Here is a 20,079-nt window from a genome sequence, read left to right on the forward strand (position 1 = left end):
ATTTAAGAAGCTTTCTTTCTTTCAGAACTGGCTTAAGAGGTACTGACTCATTCAAACCTGCACATCTATGTTCTGATAGTTTAAGAACCCATCTTATTTCTTTCCCTTCTGTGATGTTAGTTATATCACCCAACCTAAAACTTTCATAAATTACTTCTACTGCCATAAACTTAAATCAATAGTTAGTGCCTTTCTCTAGTATATGTTTAACTAAGGCACTATAACTATGGCCCTTATTGGCACAATAATAATGGTCTCTATTTTATTGCTTAAGTCATCTATTAATTTTTCCTGCATAAAATTTTGAACAAGTCACACACTGTGCTAAATAAACCAAGTTTTTAGCGTCACAATTAGCTTTAACTTTAAATACATAATAATTACCATTGCCTGGTTGTATAAATGTATTGGAAACATCAATGTATTTACAAAAAGTACATTTACCACAGATAGAGGTACCAAAACTAGTTGTTCTAATACTATGTTGCTTTAATTTACTTGTATTAGGGAAACAAAGCTGTCTTTTCAACGATTTTTCATTTTTATAAAAAAAAATTGGGGCTGCACTAGCAAACTCATGTAGAATAGGGTCAAAAGATAAAATATGCCAATTTTTTGTTATAATATGGTGGTAAGAGGTCAACTTTTAAGAGTTTCTAGGCTCCATGACCAGGAACAAGAATTAAAAACAACTATGTGTTCCACTAGTATGGAATTTATAGAACGTGGTTATAAAGCTTTTGAAGTTAGTAAAGCATGTGAAAAGTCACAAAAGGGAAATAATTAAGATGGATTCTTAAACCATCAGCACATAGAGGTGCAGGTTTGAATGAATCAGTACCTCTTAAGCCAGTTCTGAAAGAAAGAAAGCTTCTTAAATAAGTATACTGCTATGTCTGTTTTTATGGCAATAGCCTTTTATGGTTTCTGTCTTAAAAGAAAGCTGTGCCTTTAATTTTTTATGGCTATTGTACTTGAATGTTTTTTAATGGTAGATATTTAATTGATTGCATTTTAAATATTTGAGATGCTGCTGATTTTTTGTATGGTCTGAAGAAGCGATTTTATCGTGAAAGTGCTCACCTGTGTTCGAATAAAAGTCTCTTTGGATTTTACACTGCTCTTTGCCATCTATTTTTTATTGGTTTGCTGTGGTGCTGCGTACTACATTTTTGTTCATACTACTCGATATTCAGAAAAAGACAAACTAGTTAACCACCAGAGTGGTGTAATACCCATCTTAACAAGTGTTGGGCAACCCCCTGGTAAAGTTGTTAAGGTCAGTTCTAGAGGTCAACAGTAAAATCTGCCTATACTGACCAGTAAAAGACAGCAGAATAAAAAACTTCATTCTGCTTGCTGTCCATTGCTAACATGTCCTGACATCCTGTAATAAACTTAAAAGTTACCACTATTACAGGATATATATTCAGTTGCACTTTCTGATGAACACAAAGTCTGAAATGCAAATGTTTGTCATTATTTAGTGTCTACAATCCTCAGTAATTTGTCCAAAAAACATAGACTTTATAAGGAAAAAAATGAATATATGCAAAACAAAATCCTGACATTCTGCAAAAAACTGGACCTGAGAGTAATGGAAAGGTGAATGTAAACATAAGGGACAATGTTACACTGTCTTCCTGACAGTGCTCACTAAGTGCTTTATAGCTTTGAATGCCAGTGAAACACTGGCCCCCGGATTGTCTATGCCTTGCATGGTGTGCAAGAACAGCCTACAGGAGTGTGCACGAGCGCTCCTGCACTAGTCCTGCATGGACTAAGCCCCTGTATGCAAATCACTCCATTTGCATGAGAAATCCATGCAAATGAGGCGAATATGCAATCCAGGAAGCTTGCAACCGGCCGTGCAGGACTAGTGCAATCTCCGGAAATGTACTTGGTTATTAACCGAGTACATTTCTGCAAAATCCAAAACGGAACTGTGACAGCTCCAAACAAAGGCTGCATATCATCTAGGAAGCATGCCAATGGCCAAGTATAAGGCCATTGGCACTGCAAACAGCCAAAAAAATATAAAAATCTGCTTTTATTTTTTTTAGCTGAACTCGGCTGTTTAAGCGTAGGGCAGCGACATGCAAATGGGATCGGGGGAAATAACAAGATAAACCTAAATTAAGCATTCTAACTAAAATCACTATTCTGCCATGCAAGTCAATGGCAGGCAGAAGACAACATGGCCAGTGAGTAGTGGTTGCTAAGGGGGAGGCTCAGTGTGAGACATGTAGCTATGCAATAGCAGGCAATCCTATCCAAATGAGGGGAATGATAGTGCATCCCAGTTTTCCGCAGCATGCTAGTCAGGTCTCAACACTGTCAGAGTAGGAATAGCTTGGTGCAAGCCTTGGAGTTAGGTAACATCATGGGGGGTGTCAGGCACACTGTAAGCAGATTGGAGCCTTGTGGCTCGGGTTTGCTCCTAGCTTAGCACAGCTAAGCTAGGGGGTGTGTCTGAACCTGCCTAGCACTCTTTACATTGCCTAAGCAGGTGTGCACGCCACACGCCGGGTTTTAAAGGAAGAAGAAAAAAGTTAAACCAGGAAATAGCAGCACTATGCACATTTGAGCACTCTGTTTGTGCGGCGCGCCCCTGGGCTTAAACAGGAAGGGAATGGGGAGGGAAGACAGCAGTAGGAAGGTAATCAAGGAGAACTAGCATAGCTGGCAGGTGAAATGTATCAGAATCAGCCAATTACACAGGCAGCAGACCAGCCCAGCCCAGAACACTACTATAAACTATGCACCTTCCCCTCTGGATTTTCTCACACTCTACATCACCGGTGTAAACAAGCTGGGAACTTTTAACACACACAACAGCAAAATAATAGGGGCTGCAATAGTTATCATACAACTTGTGGAAGAGGCTGAGGATGATGAGGATGTGAATGCTGTCAACCAACCCAAAGTGAGGAGATGGAGAAGAGTGCACAGACCCAGGGTAACCTACCAGGGACTACATGAGCTGGAGATAGTGGAGTGCTATAGGGTGGACAGGGACCTCCTACAGCAAATTGTTGAGCAGTGCCGGCCACTCCTCACACACAGAACTAACAGAGGAGAACCCATCCCAGTGGATACCAAGGTATGTGTAGGCCTAAAAATACTAGCTACAGGTACCTTCCAAAGGCCAACTGGGGATATGTTGGGGATCTCACTGGCATCAGCATCCAGGGTACTCCACCAGTTCTTGGATGCCATGTCAGCACATGTCGGTGAGCATGTATATTTCCCCAAAACCCATGAGGCATTGGCCAGCAATATGCAACTGTTCCACCAAACAGCGGAATAACCTGAGGTAGTGGGTGCTATACACTGCACGCAGATATGCACCAAAGCACCACCTGGTGAACAGGGTAGGGTCTACATCAACCGCAAGGGCTTCTTCTCCAGCAACTGCCAGGTTGTGTGCGATGCCCAGGGCATAATAATGAATGTGTGTGTGCTGGTTGACCTGGAAGTTATCACGATTCCCTCATCTGGCAGGTGATGCAGCTGTACCAGAGATTTGCCAATGGGGACATCCCGGATGGTCACCTAGTGGGGGATGCTGTATATTCATTGGAGCCATGGCTGATGACACCCATCAGAAATGCACACACACCCGAACAAGAACTCCATAATGAGGCACACACGCAGACCAGAATTATAGTAGAGTGTGTGTTTGGGATGCTCAAGGCACAGTTCCAGTGCCTGGGCACATCTGGTGAAGCTTTGCAGTACTCACAAGCTACATGTACCCAAATTGTCCTTGTATGTGCCATGCTACACAAAATGATCCTGCAGAAACAGCTGCAGCAGGAACAGCACGGGGCAGGGCCACACAGCCCCCACCATTGCCAAGGTCTGCACAGGCACAGAGTGACTCAGAAGAGGAACAATCTAAGCCTGCCCCAGTAGGCAGAAGGAGGCATGACCAGTATGCCCTGGCCTTGGCAAAGAGGCAACACATAGCACATACACAGAGACAGGAGGGACCCAGTGAATAACACCTCTCTTTGTCTCTCACATACAGTAAAAAGGATGCCAAACATTAAACTACCTGTGCCCAACCTTGTGTAGGGAGTGTACCATGTGCATCCGACCCAGGCAGCCCTGCAGCACCAACCTCAATACTGAGACACCCACAAGGTAAGTGACTCACACATGTCAGTCGGGGGGGGGGTCACATATCCAACAACAGTCACAGCCAGCAGGACAGGTGCAAACAAACACAAACAAAGGCTGTGCTGTGGCCTCTGAATGCCGCCTATAGGTAACCTTCCCCCCCAGGCCTACACAGACAGACTACAGCAGGTCAGGCAGTGGGACATCAGTTCTGAAGGGTAGGAAGTCAGAAACTAATACTTAAGTAAATCAAAGCTATGATCTGTAGTACACTGGTATGCCTCTAGTCAGCATGATAGGTAAGAATACAGAATGAAATGGAGTACCTGACATAACAGTACAGTCATAGCAAATGTGTACAAGTGTCAGGTGTGCACTCCATCCTATGTAGAACTGTAGTAACAGTCAATGCCTAATGATCAACGGATACCCTGCAGAAACATTATGCTACCTGTAGGTGTACAACACAAAGGTCAGCACTGCAGTACAAACTAACTGGACTCATTCCACACAGTCAATACAGACGGGCATACTGGGCATGCTCACACACATAAACACATGAAGGGCATGTCTATAAACACCAGTGGACCAGGCATATCTGGCAGTCGCAGATGTTAGCGCAGACACTCCTCAGTATGCACCACACATGCTTTGCACACACACAGACAGTGGCTAGGAATACAGAGATATATCTAAGGACAACACACTATAATAAGTCAAAGGTATAAATACATAGATGTGTGGAAGAGGGTGACTGTGACAAGGACCCATCCAGGCCTAACCCACCCAGCACACAGACAAAGGGCCACAACGACATGAGGTTCAGATGTCACTCACTGTAAATACTAGCCACCGATATCCGTGAAAGGTACAGACTATGTGGTGCACGTGCTAGCAGTGGAACATGACTGCACAAGGAAGTAGTCATCTAGCAGCTGTATACACATACCTGTGATATATGACCCTGTGTGTGCCTGCATGTGATGTGTCAACCACTAGATGAATGGACTATGGCCCATGGCCACACACTGCCCTCCCCATAGCCCTACTATGACATGCCTGCTGACGTCATCCACCTACAAATACACCTTTGGGAGAGTTGTAGGCCAGTAATCTCCATAGTGCATCCTATAGCTGCATACTGCTGTAGCGTGATAAATTAGTTAAGTAGGATTTCTAATCCCCGACTTGGCAAGTGTGTGCCTGTCTGACACTTTCTGTATAAAGAGCAATGCTTTTTAGGGTAGTCACACTCCCTACAATTAAAATGCTGTACTTTGGCATGGTTGCTGATGTCATCCACCTAGAAATACACCCTGGGAAGATTGTAGCCCAGTAATCTCCATATCGCATCCTATAACTGCGTACTGCTGGAGTGTGATAAAATAGTTAGATAGGAGTTCTAATCCCCGACTTGGCAATTGTCTGTGTGCGTGTGTGTGTGTGTGTGTGTGTGTGTGTGTGTGTGTGTGTGTGTGTGTGTATAGAGAGCAATGGATTTTAGGCTACTCATACTCACTACAATTCAAATGCCCTACTTTGGCAATCCTGCTGATGTCATTCACTGTGAAATACACCTTTGCAGAAGGGGCACTCCAGTAATCTCTGTGGTGTGTCCTATAACAGCATCATGCTGTAGTGTGATATAGACCTCTGGTAGGGGTTCTATCCACACACATGACAGTTGTGGATGTTTTGTGTGTTTGTCTATATTTGTGTAGGGAGCAATGCATTTTAGGCTAGTCACACTCCCTACAATTCAAATGCCCTACTTTGGCAATCCTGCTGATGTCATTCACTGTGAAATACACCTTTGGAGAAGGGGCACTCCCTGTAATCTGTGTGGTGCATCCTATGAGAGCATCATGCTGTAGTGTGATATAGACCTCTGGTAGGGGTTCTATCCCCACACATGACAGTTGTGGATATTTTGTGTTTGTGTAGGGAGCAATGCATTTTAAGCTGGTCACTCTCCTTACAATTCAAATGTCCTACTTTGGCAATCTTGCTGATGTCATTCACTGTGAAATACACCTTTGGGGAAGGCACGCTCCAGTAATCTTCATGGTGCGTCCTATAACGGCATAGTGCTGTAGTGTAATATACTAGTTAGGTAGGAGTTCTAAACCCAGACATGGCAGAGGTGTGTGTGTGTGAGTGTGTGTGTGTGTGTGTGTGTGTGTGTGTGTGTGTGTGTGTGTGTGTGTGTGTGTGTGTGTGTGTGTGTGTGTGTGTAACCACCAGACTCAATGTGGAGTGGGTTTTGCTAACTTCTTATATGGTTGGCCGAGTATATATCACGATGTCCACCATACAGGGATAACAGATGTGAAATAGCCAAGAGGCTGGTGTGCAAAGCCATACCCCTAAATGTGACATCAATGCCAGTTGAACAATGTTAGCAACCCTTGTATTACCCAGGAAACACTCTCAACCCATGTCTCATACAAACACACACTTGCCTAGGCAACGGTCGCTATGATGGTAGTACCCTGTATATTGCCCACTGATAGTAACCATGGTGTGATTGCAGTGGGCTACAGAGGGCATGGCACCCTGTCCATCAGTCCAATAGGCACCTCCCCCATATTCCCCACTGGAAACCTGCAACACCTGTGGCGCCATCAAATGTGACCCACAAAGGATATAACATGCCTGAAACAAAGCTCTGTATAGACAGATGCCACTGACATCAGGGAATACCGGTATCATGCTAACAATGTAGGTGCAGGACCAACTTGCTCTCCATAAACAATTCCCGCCACATGAGGCCAGGACTGGCACATCCGATGATAATGAGCTGTGTACACAACATGGGCCAGACACCCCAGGTACAGTACCACATGTCACTGTACATGCATGTGGGAGGTGCGCACATCCTAGACACTGTCCATATCATGGACAAGGGAACACATACATGCCAAGCAATGCACAGTGTTGGCCACACACAATAGTCACCCAGGTGACTGGATGGTGAATACATTACCCACCTGTACGGGCATCTCCAGAAACTACACCCCTGAGCCACAATGCAGACCATTGTCATGTGGCCTGATGCCAAGGTATGCCCATCACCTAGCCTTGTATAGCCATCTGGCACTGTCAACCACAACACACCCATGAAGCAGTGCACACATGCATGTCAGTACTGGCACCCATGTCTGTGTGGGGTGTATGATGCGTATGACCACATTCACACTCACTGCAAACCTCATTGTCATACCGAAGCATGCTGTCTGATGTCAGACACCTCCACATACCTTTTGCACATATAACCTCCGTATGACCCACTGTGGTGTATGTGATACCTGCACAGTACTGTGTTGTGGCAAGCCCACTAGTGCTGAGTTGTATTCCTGGCCCTGCTAAGTGTGGCAATATGTGTGCGTCCCAGTGAGAGTGTGGGTGTGTTGATGCTGACACCTGTTCATGCAGGCAGGCATGTGTACAACACCTACCACATAGCTACCATATCCCTGTTGCAGATGTCAGTCACCATGACATATACGTTCTGGGGGCTCCTCAACAGGTAACTCATGTGGTGCATCCAGTAACTGCATGGACATGTGATAGCACTACATAGTCATTGGGGGGTTGATTCCCTGTACTGGTAGGTGTGTGACACAAACATGCATAGGTTTTACTGTACCACCCTGCCTAACTTTTCTGTGCCTGTGTCTGCCTCTCTTATTTCCTCTCTGGTGGATGTGGAGACTTACACCTGCTTTGCTTGGGTAGCAGCATGTGTATTTTATGTGATGCTCAGGATCAGCTGAGGGTCTCTTTACGAACTGCAGTCCTCCTCTAGCTGATTGGATGTGGAACAGCTGTGGTAACATTCCCACAGCCAATTGCATGGAAACACACACCAATATCTAGGAACATCATGTTGGTGTTGGGCCTTTCATTCACTGTGAGCAGGAGCTTGACCTGTTGTCTGACAAACAGAATCTCAGATGGATTGAGGTTTACCTCTAACAACATACATTGTGGAAACAGGCCAACACACAGGAGGGGGATGTGCCTGACCTGACTAAAGGCTGTAAGTGCTGCTATACTGCATTTGGAGTAATGTTGGTTTAACAGGGTGTGTGTGGATATGGCTGTCCTACATGTTTTAATAACTGCCATGTGAGTGCTATGTTTATGAGGAAACCCATTCTGTAGGGTCATCTGCAGACTGGGCAGTGTTTGGTGCCTTTTGTTTCCTGTGTTACCCACAGAGCACCTATCTGTGAACTGCAGAAGGTAGTGTGAAGATTGCAGTCTGTAGATGGTGACAGCCATGAGAGTTACTGACTTCATATCCCTCATAGGACATATGGTGCAACAAACCCTGTTACAACCATACATGTATGAGGTTATCACAGCAACATGTCAATATTGGCCCTGTGTATGTGCCTCCAGCCACAACCCTGACAGACTTTGCACATATGTCATGCAGTAAGGGGTGCAGATGTACTGTGATATCATATCTGATAACAAGCCAGTGAGATATCAGACTGCTACACATGTAATGTATAGTAGGGGATATATTTGATGACATAACATCGACATTCAGTGGTTGTGTGTAAAGTACTGAGGTCTGTGTACTTAAGGTGATTGTCGGCAGTGTGTGTATTGCTAATATGTACCTTGGCCTGTGTACAGACTGTGGTAGATGGCATTGTTCTTGGTCCTGTTCTATCTGATGTTAAATGCTGCTCCACTGTATGTTACCCTATCAGCTTACATGTTTGTGGGGCCATACACGCACATGTCCCATACCACAGACAGGCAGCGAACCACACTATGTAGCGACCCAGTATATGTAGAGTTAGTGTGTTGGTGGCACATATGAGTTTGGTGTTGAACAGATAGTCCATATACTGTAATAATACACTAGTATGCCATATGTAGCGGTGGCTGTGTTCATATTGGTTGTGGTGACGCACTTATACACAGGTGTATGCTACTCTGTGCTGTGGCATGCCTGTAGAGCCTGCTATCTATGTGCAGGTACATGTGCATTCCCCATAAAAAATGTAGGCCAGTGTTGAGCCGTTCTCCCTGTAGCCTGCACAGTGCTTTGTTACATGCCTAGCAGCTTAGTGTACTTACCCAGTGAGATGTAATGCCCAGTTACTTGCCAGATGTACGGCTGCGGGGCCACCATAACAGTCATGTATGTCAGACACAGCAGTGGGATAATATATGTACACATACTTATCCAGATATCTATATAGACATACAGATATACATATCGACATACATAGATGGATATGTATATGTACATAGATATACAAATAAACACCCAGATATATACATATACAGAGTAATATATGTCTACACATATACAGGTAGAGATACATATGCACATATACCTATGGATATCTACATATATTTTGACACTAGTAGGTATATCAGAAAAGATATGTCTGCACATATAGTTATTGATATCTACATATGTACCAACATAGCTAGGCATATCTGTACACATAGGATGTGCATACATATATAGCTATATATACATATATCTATATATACATATACGTATATCTATGTATACATATATCTATATATTTATTAAATAACCGACAACTTGCGAGACTAAGAAGATAAGCTATAGTAAAATAACTTAAAACACCCTGACCACGAGAAACGAACCTCGAACTATAAAACAAAAAAATAAAACACGTAGGATGAACTAGTGTTTTAGCACTTTCATCTTGATATTCCGTAATTCAAAAAAATAAAAAAAAAATTCAAAAAATATAAATAAAAATATAGTGTGTACAGTTGAATACACTACATTTATGTATTTGTTTCTAAAGAAGACTTATCCATCAATAAAAGATGAAAGCACTAAAACACTAGTTCATCCTACGTGTTTTATTTTTTTGTTTTGTAGTTCGAGGTTCGTTTCTCGTGGTCAGGGTGTTTTAAGTTATTTTATTATATATCTATATATACATATATATATATATGGGAGTGCTACAGGATCCTGAAAGCTCAAAGTCCTGAAGACCATCATGGGAGAGCTGCCTTAAGGTATATGGATGTACATTACCATACAAGCCACCTTGGTTAAATGCAGGTCTACTGCCACCTGCCATACAGATTGTTCTGTTTGTCAGTGTGCTTGTGATGGTGTCAGTTGTGCCTTGTTATGTAACAGTTGCATCCCAGTTTGTCAACTGAGGTCTTTACCCCCAGGGATTGTCTACAGAGTGTAGATAGAGGCTGGTGAACTATACACCTACATTACTTATTGTTGATTGTTTGCTATCCTGTGGCCCAATCTGTCTTTACTATTGTACTACTTGATGGCCTTGGCCTGGACAGCAACATTTGTTAACTTTTCCAGACTATTGTATTAGTATAACTGTTTCACATTTGCATTTATATGGATGTCCGTGTCTAAACAGTGATAAGACATGGCATATACAACTATAATAGTACACAAATAAAACTTTCCCATTTATGCACACCTGTCTGTGGTGTTATATCCTTTGATATCTCTGTGGGTATATGTTGCAGGCAATGAATGTCATTTGTATGGGTGGCTCATACAGTCTCTAGTTGGTAAGGTGGTAACTGTAGAAATAGTGGCTGTGCCATATTGTGTGCACGTACTACATATTTAACTTACTGTACACATCTGTGTGTGTGTATGTGTAGTTACATATATATCTGTTTATATATATATATATATATATATATATATATATATATATATATATATAACTGTATCTGCATATATGTGTCTGTGTATATGTATCCTAGGGATGCCCATATCATGTCTGGTACTGGTTATGGGATCTGCAACACTTGGTAGTGTATTGCAGGGGGGACGTGTTTGGCTGTGGGTGGTATACCTATTCATACAAGATGTATATTGTTTGGGGCCTCTCAACTCCATTTACGTTGCATGTGGGCATATATGTTTTTGTTATTTCCCCATCATTATCTACAGATGTATGTCTGTATATACATATATATATATATATATATATATATATATCTATATATATATATATATATATATATATATATATAGATATATATATATATCTGCTGACATATATATAACCTGCCGTATATATTTAGACATATAGGTGTAGACATACATATCTAAAGATGTAGGCATTTGCATGTGTATATGTTCATATATATTTCTATATGTGTATATATATATATATATATATATATATATATATATATATATATATATATATATATATGTTGTATCTGTTTAGATATTAATATATTTACACACACACACATACATCTAAATGTTGGAATACCTTCTCTGCACTGTTGAATGACTGGGGTGGATGTTATGTTTTGGAAAACATCAGGGCTTTGTATATCTGAGATGGCTTAGTGGTAAATCACTTTGGCTATTGTGTGTAGGTTCCTGGGTTCAAGACTTGCAGAGGCTGTTTATTTTGTTGCTGGGCAGAACATGGGCCATTGGATAAAGAGTAATTAAGGCACTTTAAAGCAGTTGTAAATAGGTTTGCACAGGTTTGCGCGGAGGTAAGCACTGCTAACTTCTGGTTACAATTTCTTATACTCAGCTTCTAATTTGCTTAACCAGTGTAAGCATTGCTCACCCCCAAAAAAGGCTTAAACTCACTTACTGCTGCTTAAAAGTGCTTATTCCTGCTTGTCCTCGCTCTAATTTTGTTAAAAGAAAAGATACAGGAGTTGATTGGAAAGTGGTGAAAAAAGGGCCACAGACAGGAAAAAACAGCAGGGAAAATTGCCAGGGATGTGCAGGAAGGCAGTAGGGAAGGTCCAAAGCTACCCATTTCTTCTACAGCAACAGCTGTGCATATACACTGAATTTGGAGGTAGATTTGGACACTCAAACCCCTGGAAGAGGGGTGAGGACAACAATAATAAGTTGTGATGCCAATTAGACCAGGTTACATGTGTCCAGTGGGCAAATGTGTGAAATGGACAGCTATGTATGGGGTGAGATTTTTTTGTGGGAAGAGCTTGCCCTTTTTTTTTTCAGGTGAATATGGGATGTTGGGGAGGGGTAGTAGGTATATTTGAGGAGGTAGGTTGGGTAGGTTGGGTAGGCTAACAGACAAGACAAACATGATGCATACAGGGGTAGTATATGACACATGTGGGGGTAAATGCCTTGATGGGGAGGGGTGTTGGGATATCGGAAGCCCACAAGTCCCTTAGTGGTAACAGTGGGACTGAGGTCCCCACCCATGGGCATCACCACTGCACCTTCACAGCCCCTAAGGTGCCTGTGCTGAGGGCTGAGTCACAGAGCCATGTTGACTCTCTAATCATGACACATGGCCCTCAAGCTGGGGTAGAAGATCACCAAACTGCTCGTTGATTGCTCTATGCACCACGATCCTGACCCGGCGATGGGTGACAGGTGCCTGTCTGTGCCCACTCCCAGGGGGGTGAGCCCCATCCCCTGAGGCAGTTCCACCCAATGGAGGTGCAGGACCAATGGACAGGGAGGTCCTGGGTTGGGCCCCAGACTTGCTGGTGCCCGGTGCCACAGCCAGCTGTGGTGGGACAAGTGAGTCCGCTGGGACCAGCCTTCTCAAGTGTGCTATAGTGTTTAGATTTCATCATCATTTGTGGGTTACTAATATTCAACACATTCCACAGTTAGGTATAACAGCATGCATAAATATTCCCATTAACCCAGACACCAGATAGGGAACAGTTGCTTAGCCAACAGAACACATGCATATATGGGACCACAGTGGTAATAACAACAGCATACCACCAATCTTGGAATAATTCAGTATAGCACATGCATGGGAACCATCAAAATATTTATCAAACAATTGGACATTATCAGAACATAGGTGTCATTACATACCAGTTGGGGTAGATATGTTGGCTATTGTTGGAGATATGGTGGGGGGAGATGTCAATTAGCAACTAGTATATTCCTGTAGTCCACATTACTTTCCTAGTCAGTGCTGTTATCTATACCTTACAAGTCTTACTACACTACCCTATAGCCTTAGTTTGGACAGTGATATGGCTGTCGTCATCATTACACATAAACCAGTTTTACCTGCAATATACACCTCTTACCTGGTATACCTGTGGAGGGAATGTTTGTTAACACTAACTGTTTGTACACATACTCCTGGATTCCAGGTTGTTTTTTTGCACATAGCTATCCAATTTTTTCTGTACAGACTCTGGCCATGTGTTGACCACATGCTGTTGTGCCGGGACATATCTAGAATATTTCCCTCTTCCACCTTTAGTGACCTGACACACATATATACATGCTTTCCTACACAGTTATATTATGTAGCACAGTGTGGGTGACAGTGACCATTGATATTTTATTATTCAGAGAAACTGCAACACTCACAATTCCCTAGAATAACAGAGTGAACAGTACTAGTACAGGTAATAATGGTCTGTATTTCTCAGCACAGTGTTCGTATCCAACGTACCTGTGGGAGCAATGTTTGTTAGCACTACCTGACTGTTGCCACACAAAGTTCCAGATTACACATTAGTATTATGCACATACCTCTCACTCTGTTACTGTACACACTCTGGTCACTGCTTAACAACATGAGAGTGTAGATAGGACCACTTGAAACATTACTCTCCTAACAGTTTCAGGGATTGCTACTGTGACAGGTGTGTTGTCATGATGTTTGACAATCACTTGTATTGTATTCCCTGTTTGCTGGCTAAACATCTGAGATCATCCCACAAACTTACCAGGAGGACAGGCAGCAGATATGGGCATATATACTAGACATTCTGACCTCATCTGTACAGTTGTGGAGTATGAATCTGTATGCAGCCTAATTCCACTCCCAGGATTCAGACCACGGCTGTGTCTGCTACAACTTATACACTGTCTATCACAGTTTTGTCTGTAATATAGATATTGCTGTATATCTCCTGTCTACTTTCTGTCTTATTAATCCCCTGTGTTTTTGCATTCTGACCTTGTATTACAACACTCGTATACAGATTTCCTAGACAGTTATATGTTGTTGGACAGTGTGGGCGACAGTGATGTGTAATACCTCAGTATTCAGATCAACTGTACATCATTCTTGTATTTCTGAGCACAATGTTGGTATCTGACAGACCTGTGGAAGGAATGTTTATTAGCACTACCTGAATGTTCCCACACACAGTACCAGATTCCACATTACTATTATGCACATATATCTCACTCTGTTACTGTACCACAGCTTGACAAGTTGGGATGTAAATGGGACATACATGGCTTCTTAGTCACATAAAGTATTGGGGAGTTACTAGTTTGCCAGCTTTTACTCATAGCTGTGTCAGTCAGTTGTATTTCCTGTTTGCTGCCTTTATGTCTGCGATCATCCCACTAATTTCCCAGGGGGACAGGTTGATAGGCAACAGACATGGGCCACTTTACTAGACATTCTGGACATATCTGTACAGTTGTGGGGTATGATTCTGTATGCAGACTACTACCACTGGCAGGATTCAAATTGTGGCTGTGTGTGCTAAAAAAACTACAGTTCACATCTCAGTTGCATATGCTATTCATTTTTTGTTGTCTGCATTTTCCCTGTTTACTGTCTATGTGTCTCTCAGTTATACTAAATGTCCTCTGGGGATTACACCTGTCATATACAGGCATTCCTACACATTCAATTTATGGTGCACAGTGTGGGTAACAGTGCTTAATACTACAGTACTATTACATGATTGCATATCTACATTACTGTATGACACCAGGATATACACATGCAGTCCAGCAGTTAGACCTGTTTTGTCAGGCTATTACACATATATTGACTTACAAACAATATAAGACTCTTCCTGCCATATTCTCTAGTGTATGCAGTACTTGCCTTGAACAATACAGGTTTTATATAAGCAATTAATTTACTACTACTTTTATTTTTATTTCCTATGACAGTAAATGCATGAGTGTTACTGACCTTCCTTGTGTCGCATCCTCGCCAGGTGACTGATGTGGGCCTCCTGGTTTACGGCCCACTCCATTGCAGCTGTGGGGGACATAAGAGGAATATTTAGCCATACCTATCCATGATATACCTGAGCTGGCAATTATTATACACATACTGGGGTGATACACACAACTGGAACATCCCCTTACGCTCTAGCCTCCTGGAGCCACTCCTCCAAGAAGTCCCCCTTACGCCACTTTAGGTCAGCATAGTGATGCCTGACCTGCTCACCAGTTTGAGGTATGCCAGTGGCACTGGTGAGGTCATGGGCAAGATGGTCTCAGGCCTCTGCCTTATATTGGGAGCCCTGGTATGGCCCTGCAGCAGTCTCTGAGCATGGTATTTAACTAGGAGTCCTGCCATGACCTTGGACTCCTGGATGCACCAGCGCTGCACCCGGAAGCACACACCTTCTCCCCTTACTGCCATTGTGCCTGCAAGGTGAAGCTACAATCAGTTATGAGATGTATTCCTGCCTCTTGGTTTTAAGTAGAGCCGATTTCCCGCACTTTTCCGTGATTGTCTGGTTTGAAAAGGCTAAGATATGGGAAAACCTGCTTAACGACGGTTGGCATTGCTTAAAGGGGTACAACACTGGGCACATTGAGTTAGCTGGCATACACATTGCTTACACCTCCTAAGCTGGCCTGTGCAATGCTTAGCGTTGCTTACATTAGACTTTGCATTATTTTTTCTTTTTGGCATTGATTTCATATTCATTACATCTTATATATCTGCCTGGTATCCATGATTAATGTGTACATACATTCTATGGGGTCCTTGTGTTTTATTGGGGACTTCAACACTCTATTACAATTACACCTCACTTCTGGGCTTACTGCTGTACTCCAGTTCACATACTGATGTTATCTAGTGAGCTATGGAACATATGACTGTATACTGATTCTTGTCACAGGTTCAGTTTGGTTTTACTATGTTGAAGACTTATTTGTTGATACCTCATTCTTCTGTAGTTCTGTGATGGCTTGGTGGTTAACTACTGTGACTATGGTGTACAGGGTTCTGGGTTTGAGTGACGGTAAGCACTGCTAACCTGCAGTTACATCTGCTTATAGAGAGTTAGCTTTAGAACTGCTTAACCAGTGTAGGCATTGCTTACCGCCACGCAAACGGGCTTAAGCCCACTTACTAGTGCTTAAATATGCTTACTACTGCTTATTTGTGCTTAAACCTGCTTACTAGTGCCTTATTCATTATGGCACTGACACTTCACATGTGCATTTACTGCAGTACTCCAGTTCATGAAAATATGTTATTTAGTGGGTTATGCAACATAAATATTACTCATAACGTGCTTTGCCATAGGAAATGGAATGTGCTGCAGTGGGACTCGAACTGGGAATGCCTGCTAGTAAGGCAAATGCTCTGCCCACTACACTATTGCTATGCTGCTTCATTTGCATATAGTTTCCTTGTTATCCTCTTCAGCCATTTAAGCTGTATTAACCGTGTCTAAGTGATAGGCACACTCACGCATCACCGGTTAGCTTTAATCGGATTTTTAAAAAAATAAATTACTTGTTTCTTCATTTTATTTATATATACTGTTGCTATTGTATACAAGGGGGACTGTTGGTGGGGAGATGCTGTCACCTGTGAGCGGTCTCGCTCATTTCATACCACTTTCTGCTGTTCTTCATTGCGGGGACGTGTTTATTCTGAGGGCTCTGCTCTCAGATACGCCCTCTGCACTCTTACACACTCCATGTAAGCCTAGGAGCTCAGGCAGCGTGGCTCATTATTATGCATGGCGCGCTGCCATCCTGCTCTTAAACGGCCGCCTCCGTGCAGGACTAAGCTTGTCCTGCATGGAGGAATAGTAAATCTGGGGGTTAGCATTTTTTTTTTTTTTACTTTAATTTGTAGTACATGAAGTAGATAAATGCTCTGTGCAATATAATGAATTATGAACAGGTCACCGATCCTAACTTATTATTACGTGTGCTTGATATGGATGCCAAGAAATACCTCTCTCAAGCATCACTCTTAAGGTGAATTTCTTGACATCCATGTTTGAACACATAATTCAGTTAAGATCAACGACCCAATCATAATCCTTTATATTAACACCACCATTAAATTGGAGTTTAGCTTGTTGATGCAAGCCTTTATATTAAGCTTGGTAGCATGAGATTCTAATATTAGAACAGAATACCTGATAAAGATGAAGGGTAGCTATAATGAACACCACTGATTACATGTGTAAGATATATCAATACCAGAAAAGTATTTTTTTTTGTACCTGTAACTGGGAATAAGATTAATATTGCTTATCATAAAATTGATATTTTGTTGATGGATATTACTGTTGATAGTTGTTTTACAACAGATATCACAAAGTTTTTTTATGGCTGACAATCTGGTTACCCCTGCCATTTTTGGTATTCCAAGACAGACAAAAATGATATTGACTCTCCTTTAAGGCTTTTTGTTTCTACTAGATGTTCAAAGATGGATCCTTTAGCCAAATGGATTAATAAACAATTTATTTAATGATAAACCACATATTTTAAAAGACTCTTGACACTGCTTTAGGGTGTTAGCTAAGATGAATTTCATACACATTGTTTTTGTCACCATTGATGTTAAGGACTTATTTTTGGTCATCCCTCATTGTGAGGGGCTTGAATGGTTTCATGAGACCATAATTATGAGCTGCACAATATCCCACCGTGATATGAATACTGTGGCGGATTTTATGGAGATGGTTTTATTGAACAATTTTGTATTTTTCAATAATGGATATTTCAAACTTCTCATGGGTGTGGCCATCGAAGCAGCTTTTGCTCCAGTATTTGCTAATATTATATTATGGTTTGTGGAGCAGCAATACATAATGAAATATTGTTTTTGGAGTAACATTTTTGATATTTAAGATACCTGGATGATTTATTAATTTTCTGGATCAGAGATGCAGAACAACTGCAGGAACTGCTTGATTACATTAACAAGACTGTTTATTTTCTAAACATTGATCAAACTAGTAATAACTATTTGGGCATTACTGTTTATAAAAATATCAATTAAGGAAAATATGACTCTTTTATATACCATAAACTTTATTATAATCCCTGTTTTTATTTTACCAGCTCCCACCCACTTTGGCAGAAAAAGATCTGGTGACGGGCTAGTTTGTTAGGATCTCCAACTGACTGCAGATGAGCATGTTAGAAGCAGATAAGTTAACCGGGATGTTTTTGTAAAGAGGCTTCCCTAAGAGTATGACTTTTGAAATTAGAGATTTTTTAGTAGTAGATCTGATATTTATCCCTATCTCATATGACACTAACATCTGAGTGGAACAGACCTGTCATATAGTCTCCATAGTATGTGATTGAGCTATGGTTTTGACCTACATATATAGTAATGATATTAGAAAGTGTATAGAGAAAAATGGAGAATATCAATGGAATCCATAGGTCTTATGGATAAAAGACTTGGACCACCAAAGTGTGTGCTTAAAAGCGGCATATATATAAAAAATATAATAAAAATCAGCTCCTATTTATAGTTATGGTGTGAGTAAATGTGGGTCCTGTTCTCATGAAGATTTATATATGAAGAGCTCAATGAAGAGTTGAAATCATACTCGTGGACTATTAGTAACAATGCATGGTGTGATTGTAGGATAAGTGGAGTTGTTAATATTGTCTTATGTATAATGTTTTTTTCTTTCTTTTTTTTGTATTTGGAAAAAAGAAAGACAGCTTAAGACCAGGATGTATGAGTATTTTTATGCAATAAAAATAAGGATGACACCAATGACTTATATTGCCATTCTAATAAATGTGACAAGTTTTAAAAAATATTTTTTCTTTTGGAGAATGTACCAGTGCCCCTTAAATGTTGTTGATGGCATGTTAACATTGAGTCTAAAGAATTATATTGGCAGACCAAATTAAATGTAATACAACTTCTGGATTTAAGTGATAAGTTGAGTCTAAATGGACTATTACACCTTAGAGCAATGAATCTTTAATGGTATATATTTTATTCACCTCACTGTAATATGTTAGACACTAAAGTTTATGTAAGTGTAAACAAATTGTTGATATTAAAAAGAAAGGGCATATATAAGGTCATATCTTTGGCACCTCATGCTTTTAATTTACATTTAGCACCCATACTGCTGATTTTATTTTATTTTGCTTATTTTGTTTTTTTTAAATTGCAACATTTTTTATGATATTCATGAGATGTATTTAATGTTATTTATATTTGCCAATCATATCCTGCTTAATATATGTTGTGTCTTTCAGCTTTTCCCGGTTAGGGATCGTCACAGCGAAACTCCGGTCCGCTAATGATTGGCAGTAGATTTTTACATGCCGAGTTGCCAGCCCTGACGCACAACCATCAATGAAGGTACGCCCATTCATGCATGTCTCCACACAGAAGACGCTTTAGCTGAGAATCGAACAGGACAACGTCTTACTGTGAGGCGACAACGCTACCGCAGCACCACCACCGCAGTTCCTCCTGCTTATATAATATAACATATTTATGTATATACTGTTCAACAATTATTATATATAATTTTATATAGTTACTTACCATTAGTTACACATAGGTGTTCTGAGCGGTTGGTGCTGTGGACTTTCAGTGTTCTTGGCTCGATGTTATGAAAGTCGGGTAAGTGGGATTTTGTTTATATAAAGAGTACCCACATATATAGATAGATAGCTATACACACACACACACACACACACACACACACACACACACACACACACACACACACACACACACACACACACACACACAGACACCCACACACACATATTGGAACAACTTATATTTGGATCAATTTACGCAACTATTTTTTCATTGAGTGTTTTTGAATGGAATCATAATTAGTTATGTAATACTTATGGATATTCTTGTTATTTAGCATTTTTTTATTTTCTATTGGATACTTCATGTCATACATTTTTACATGGAGATTTTAAAATGAAAGGTGCTACTGTCA

Source organism: Protopterus annectens, chromosome 2.part2 (genome assembly GCF_019279795.1).
Source record: "Protopterus annectens isolate FY-2018-M chromosome 2.part2, PAN1.0, whole genome shotgun sequence".
NCBI classification, from domain to species: Eukaryota; Metazoa; Chordata; order Ceratodontiformes; family Protopteridae; genus Protopterus; species Protopterus annectens.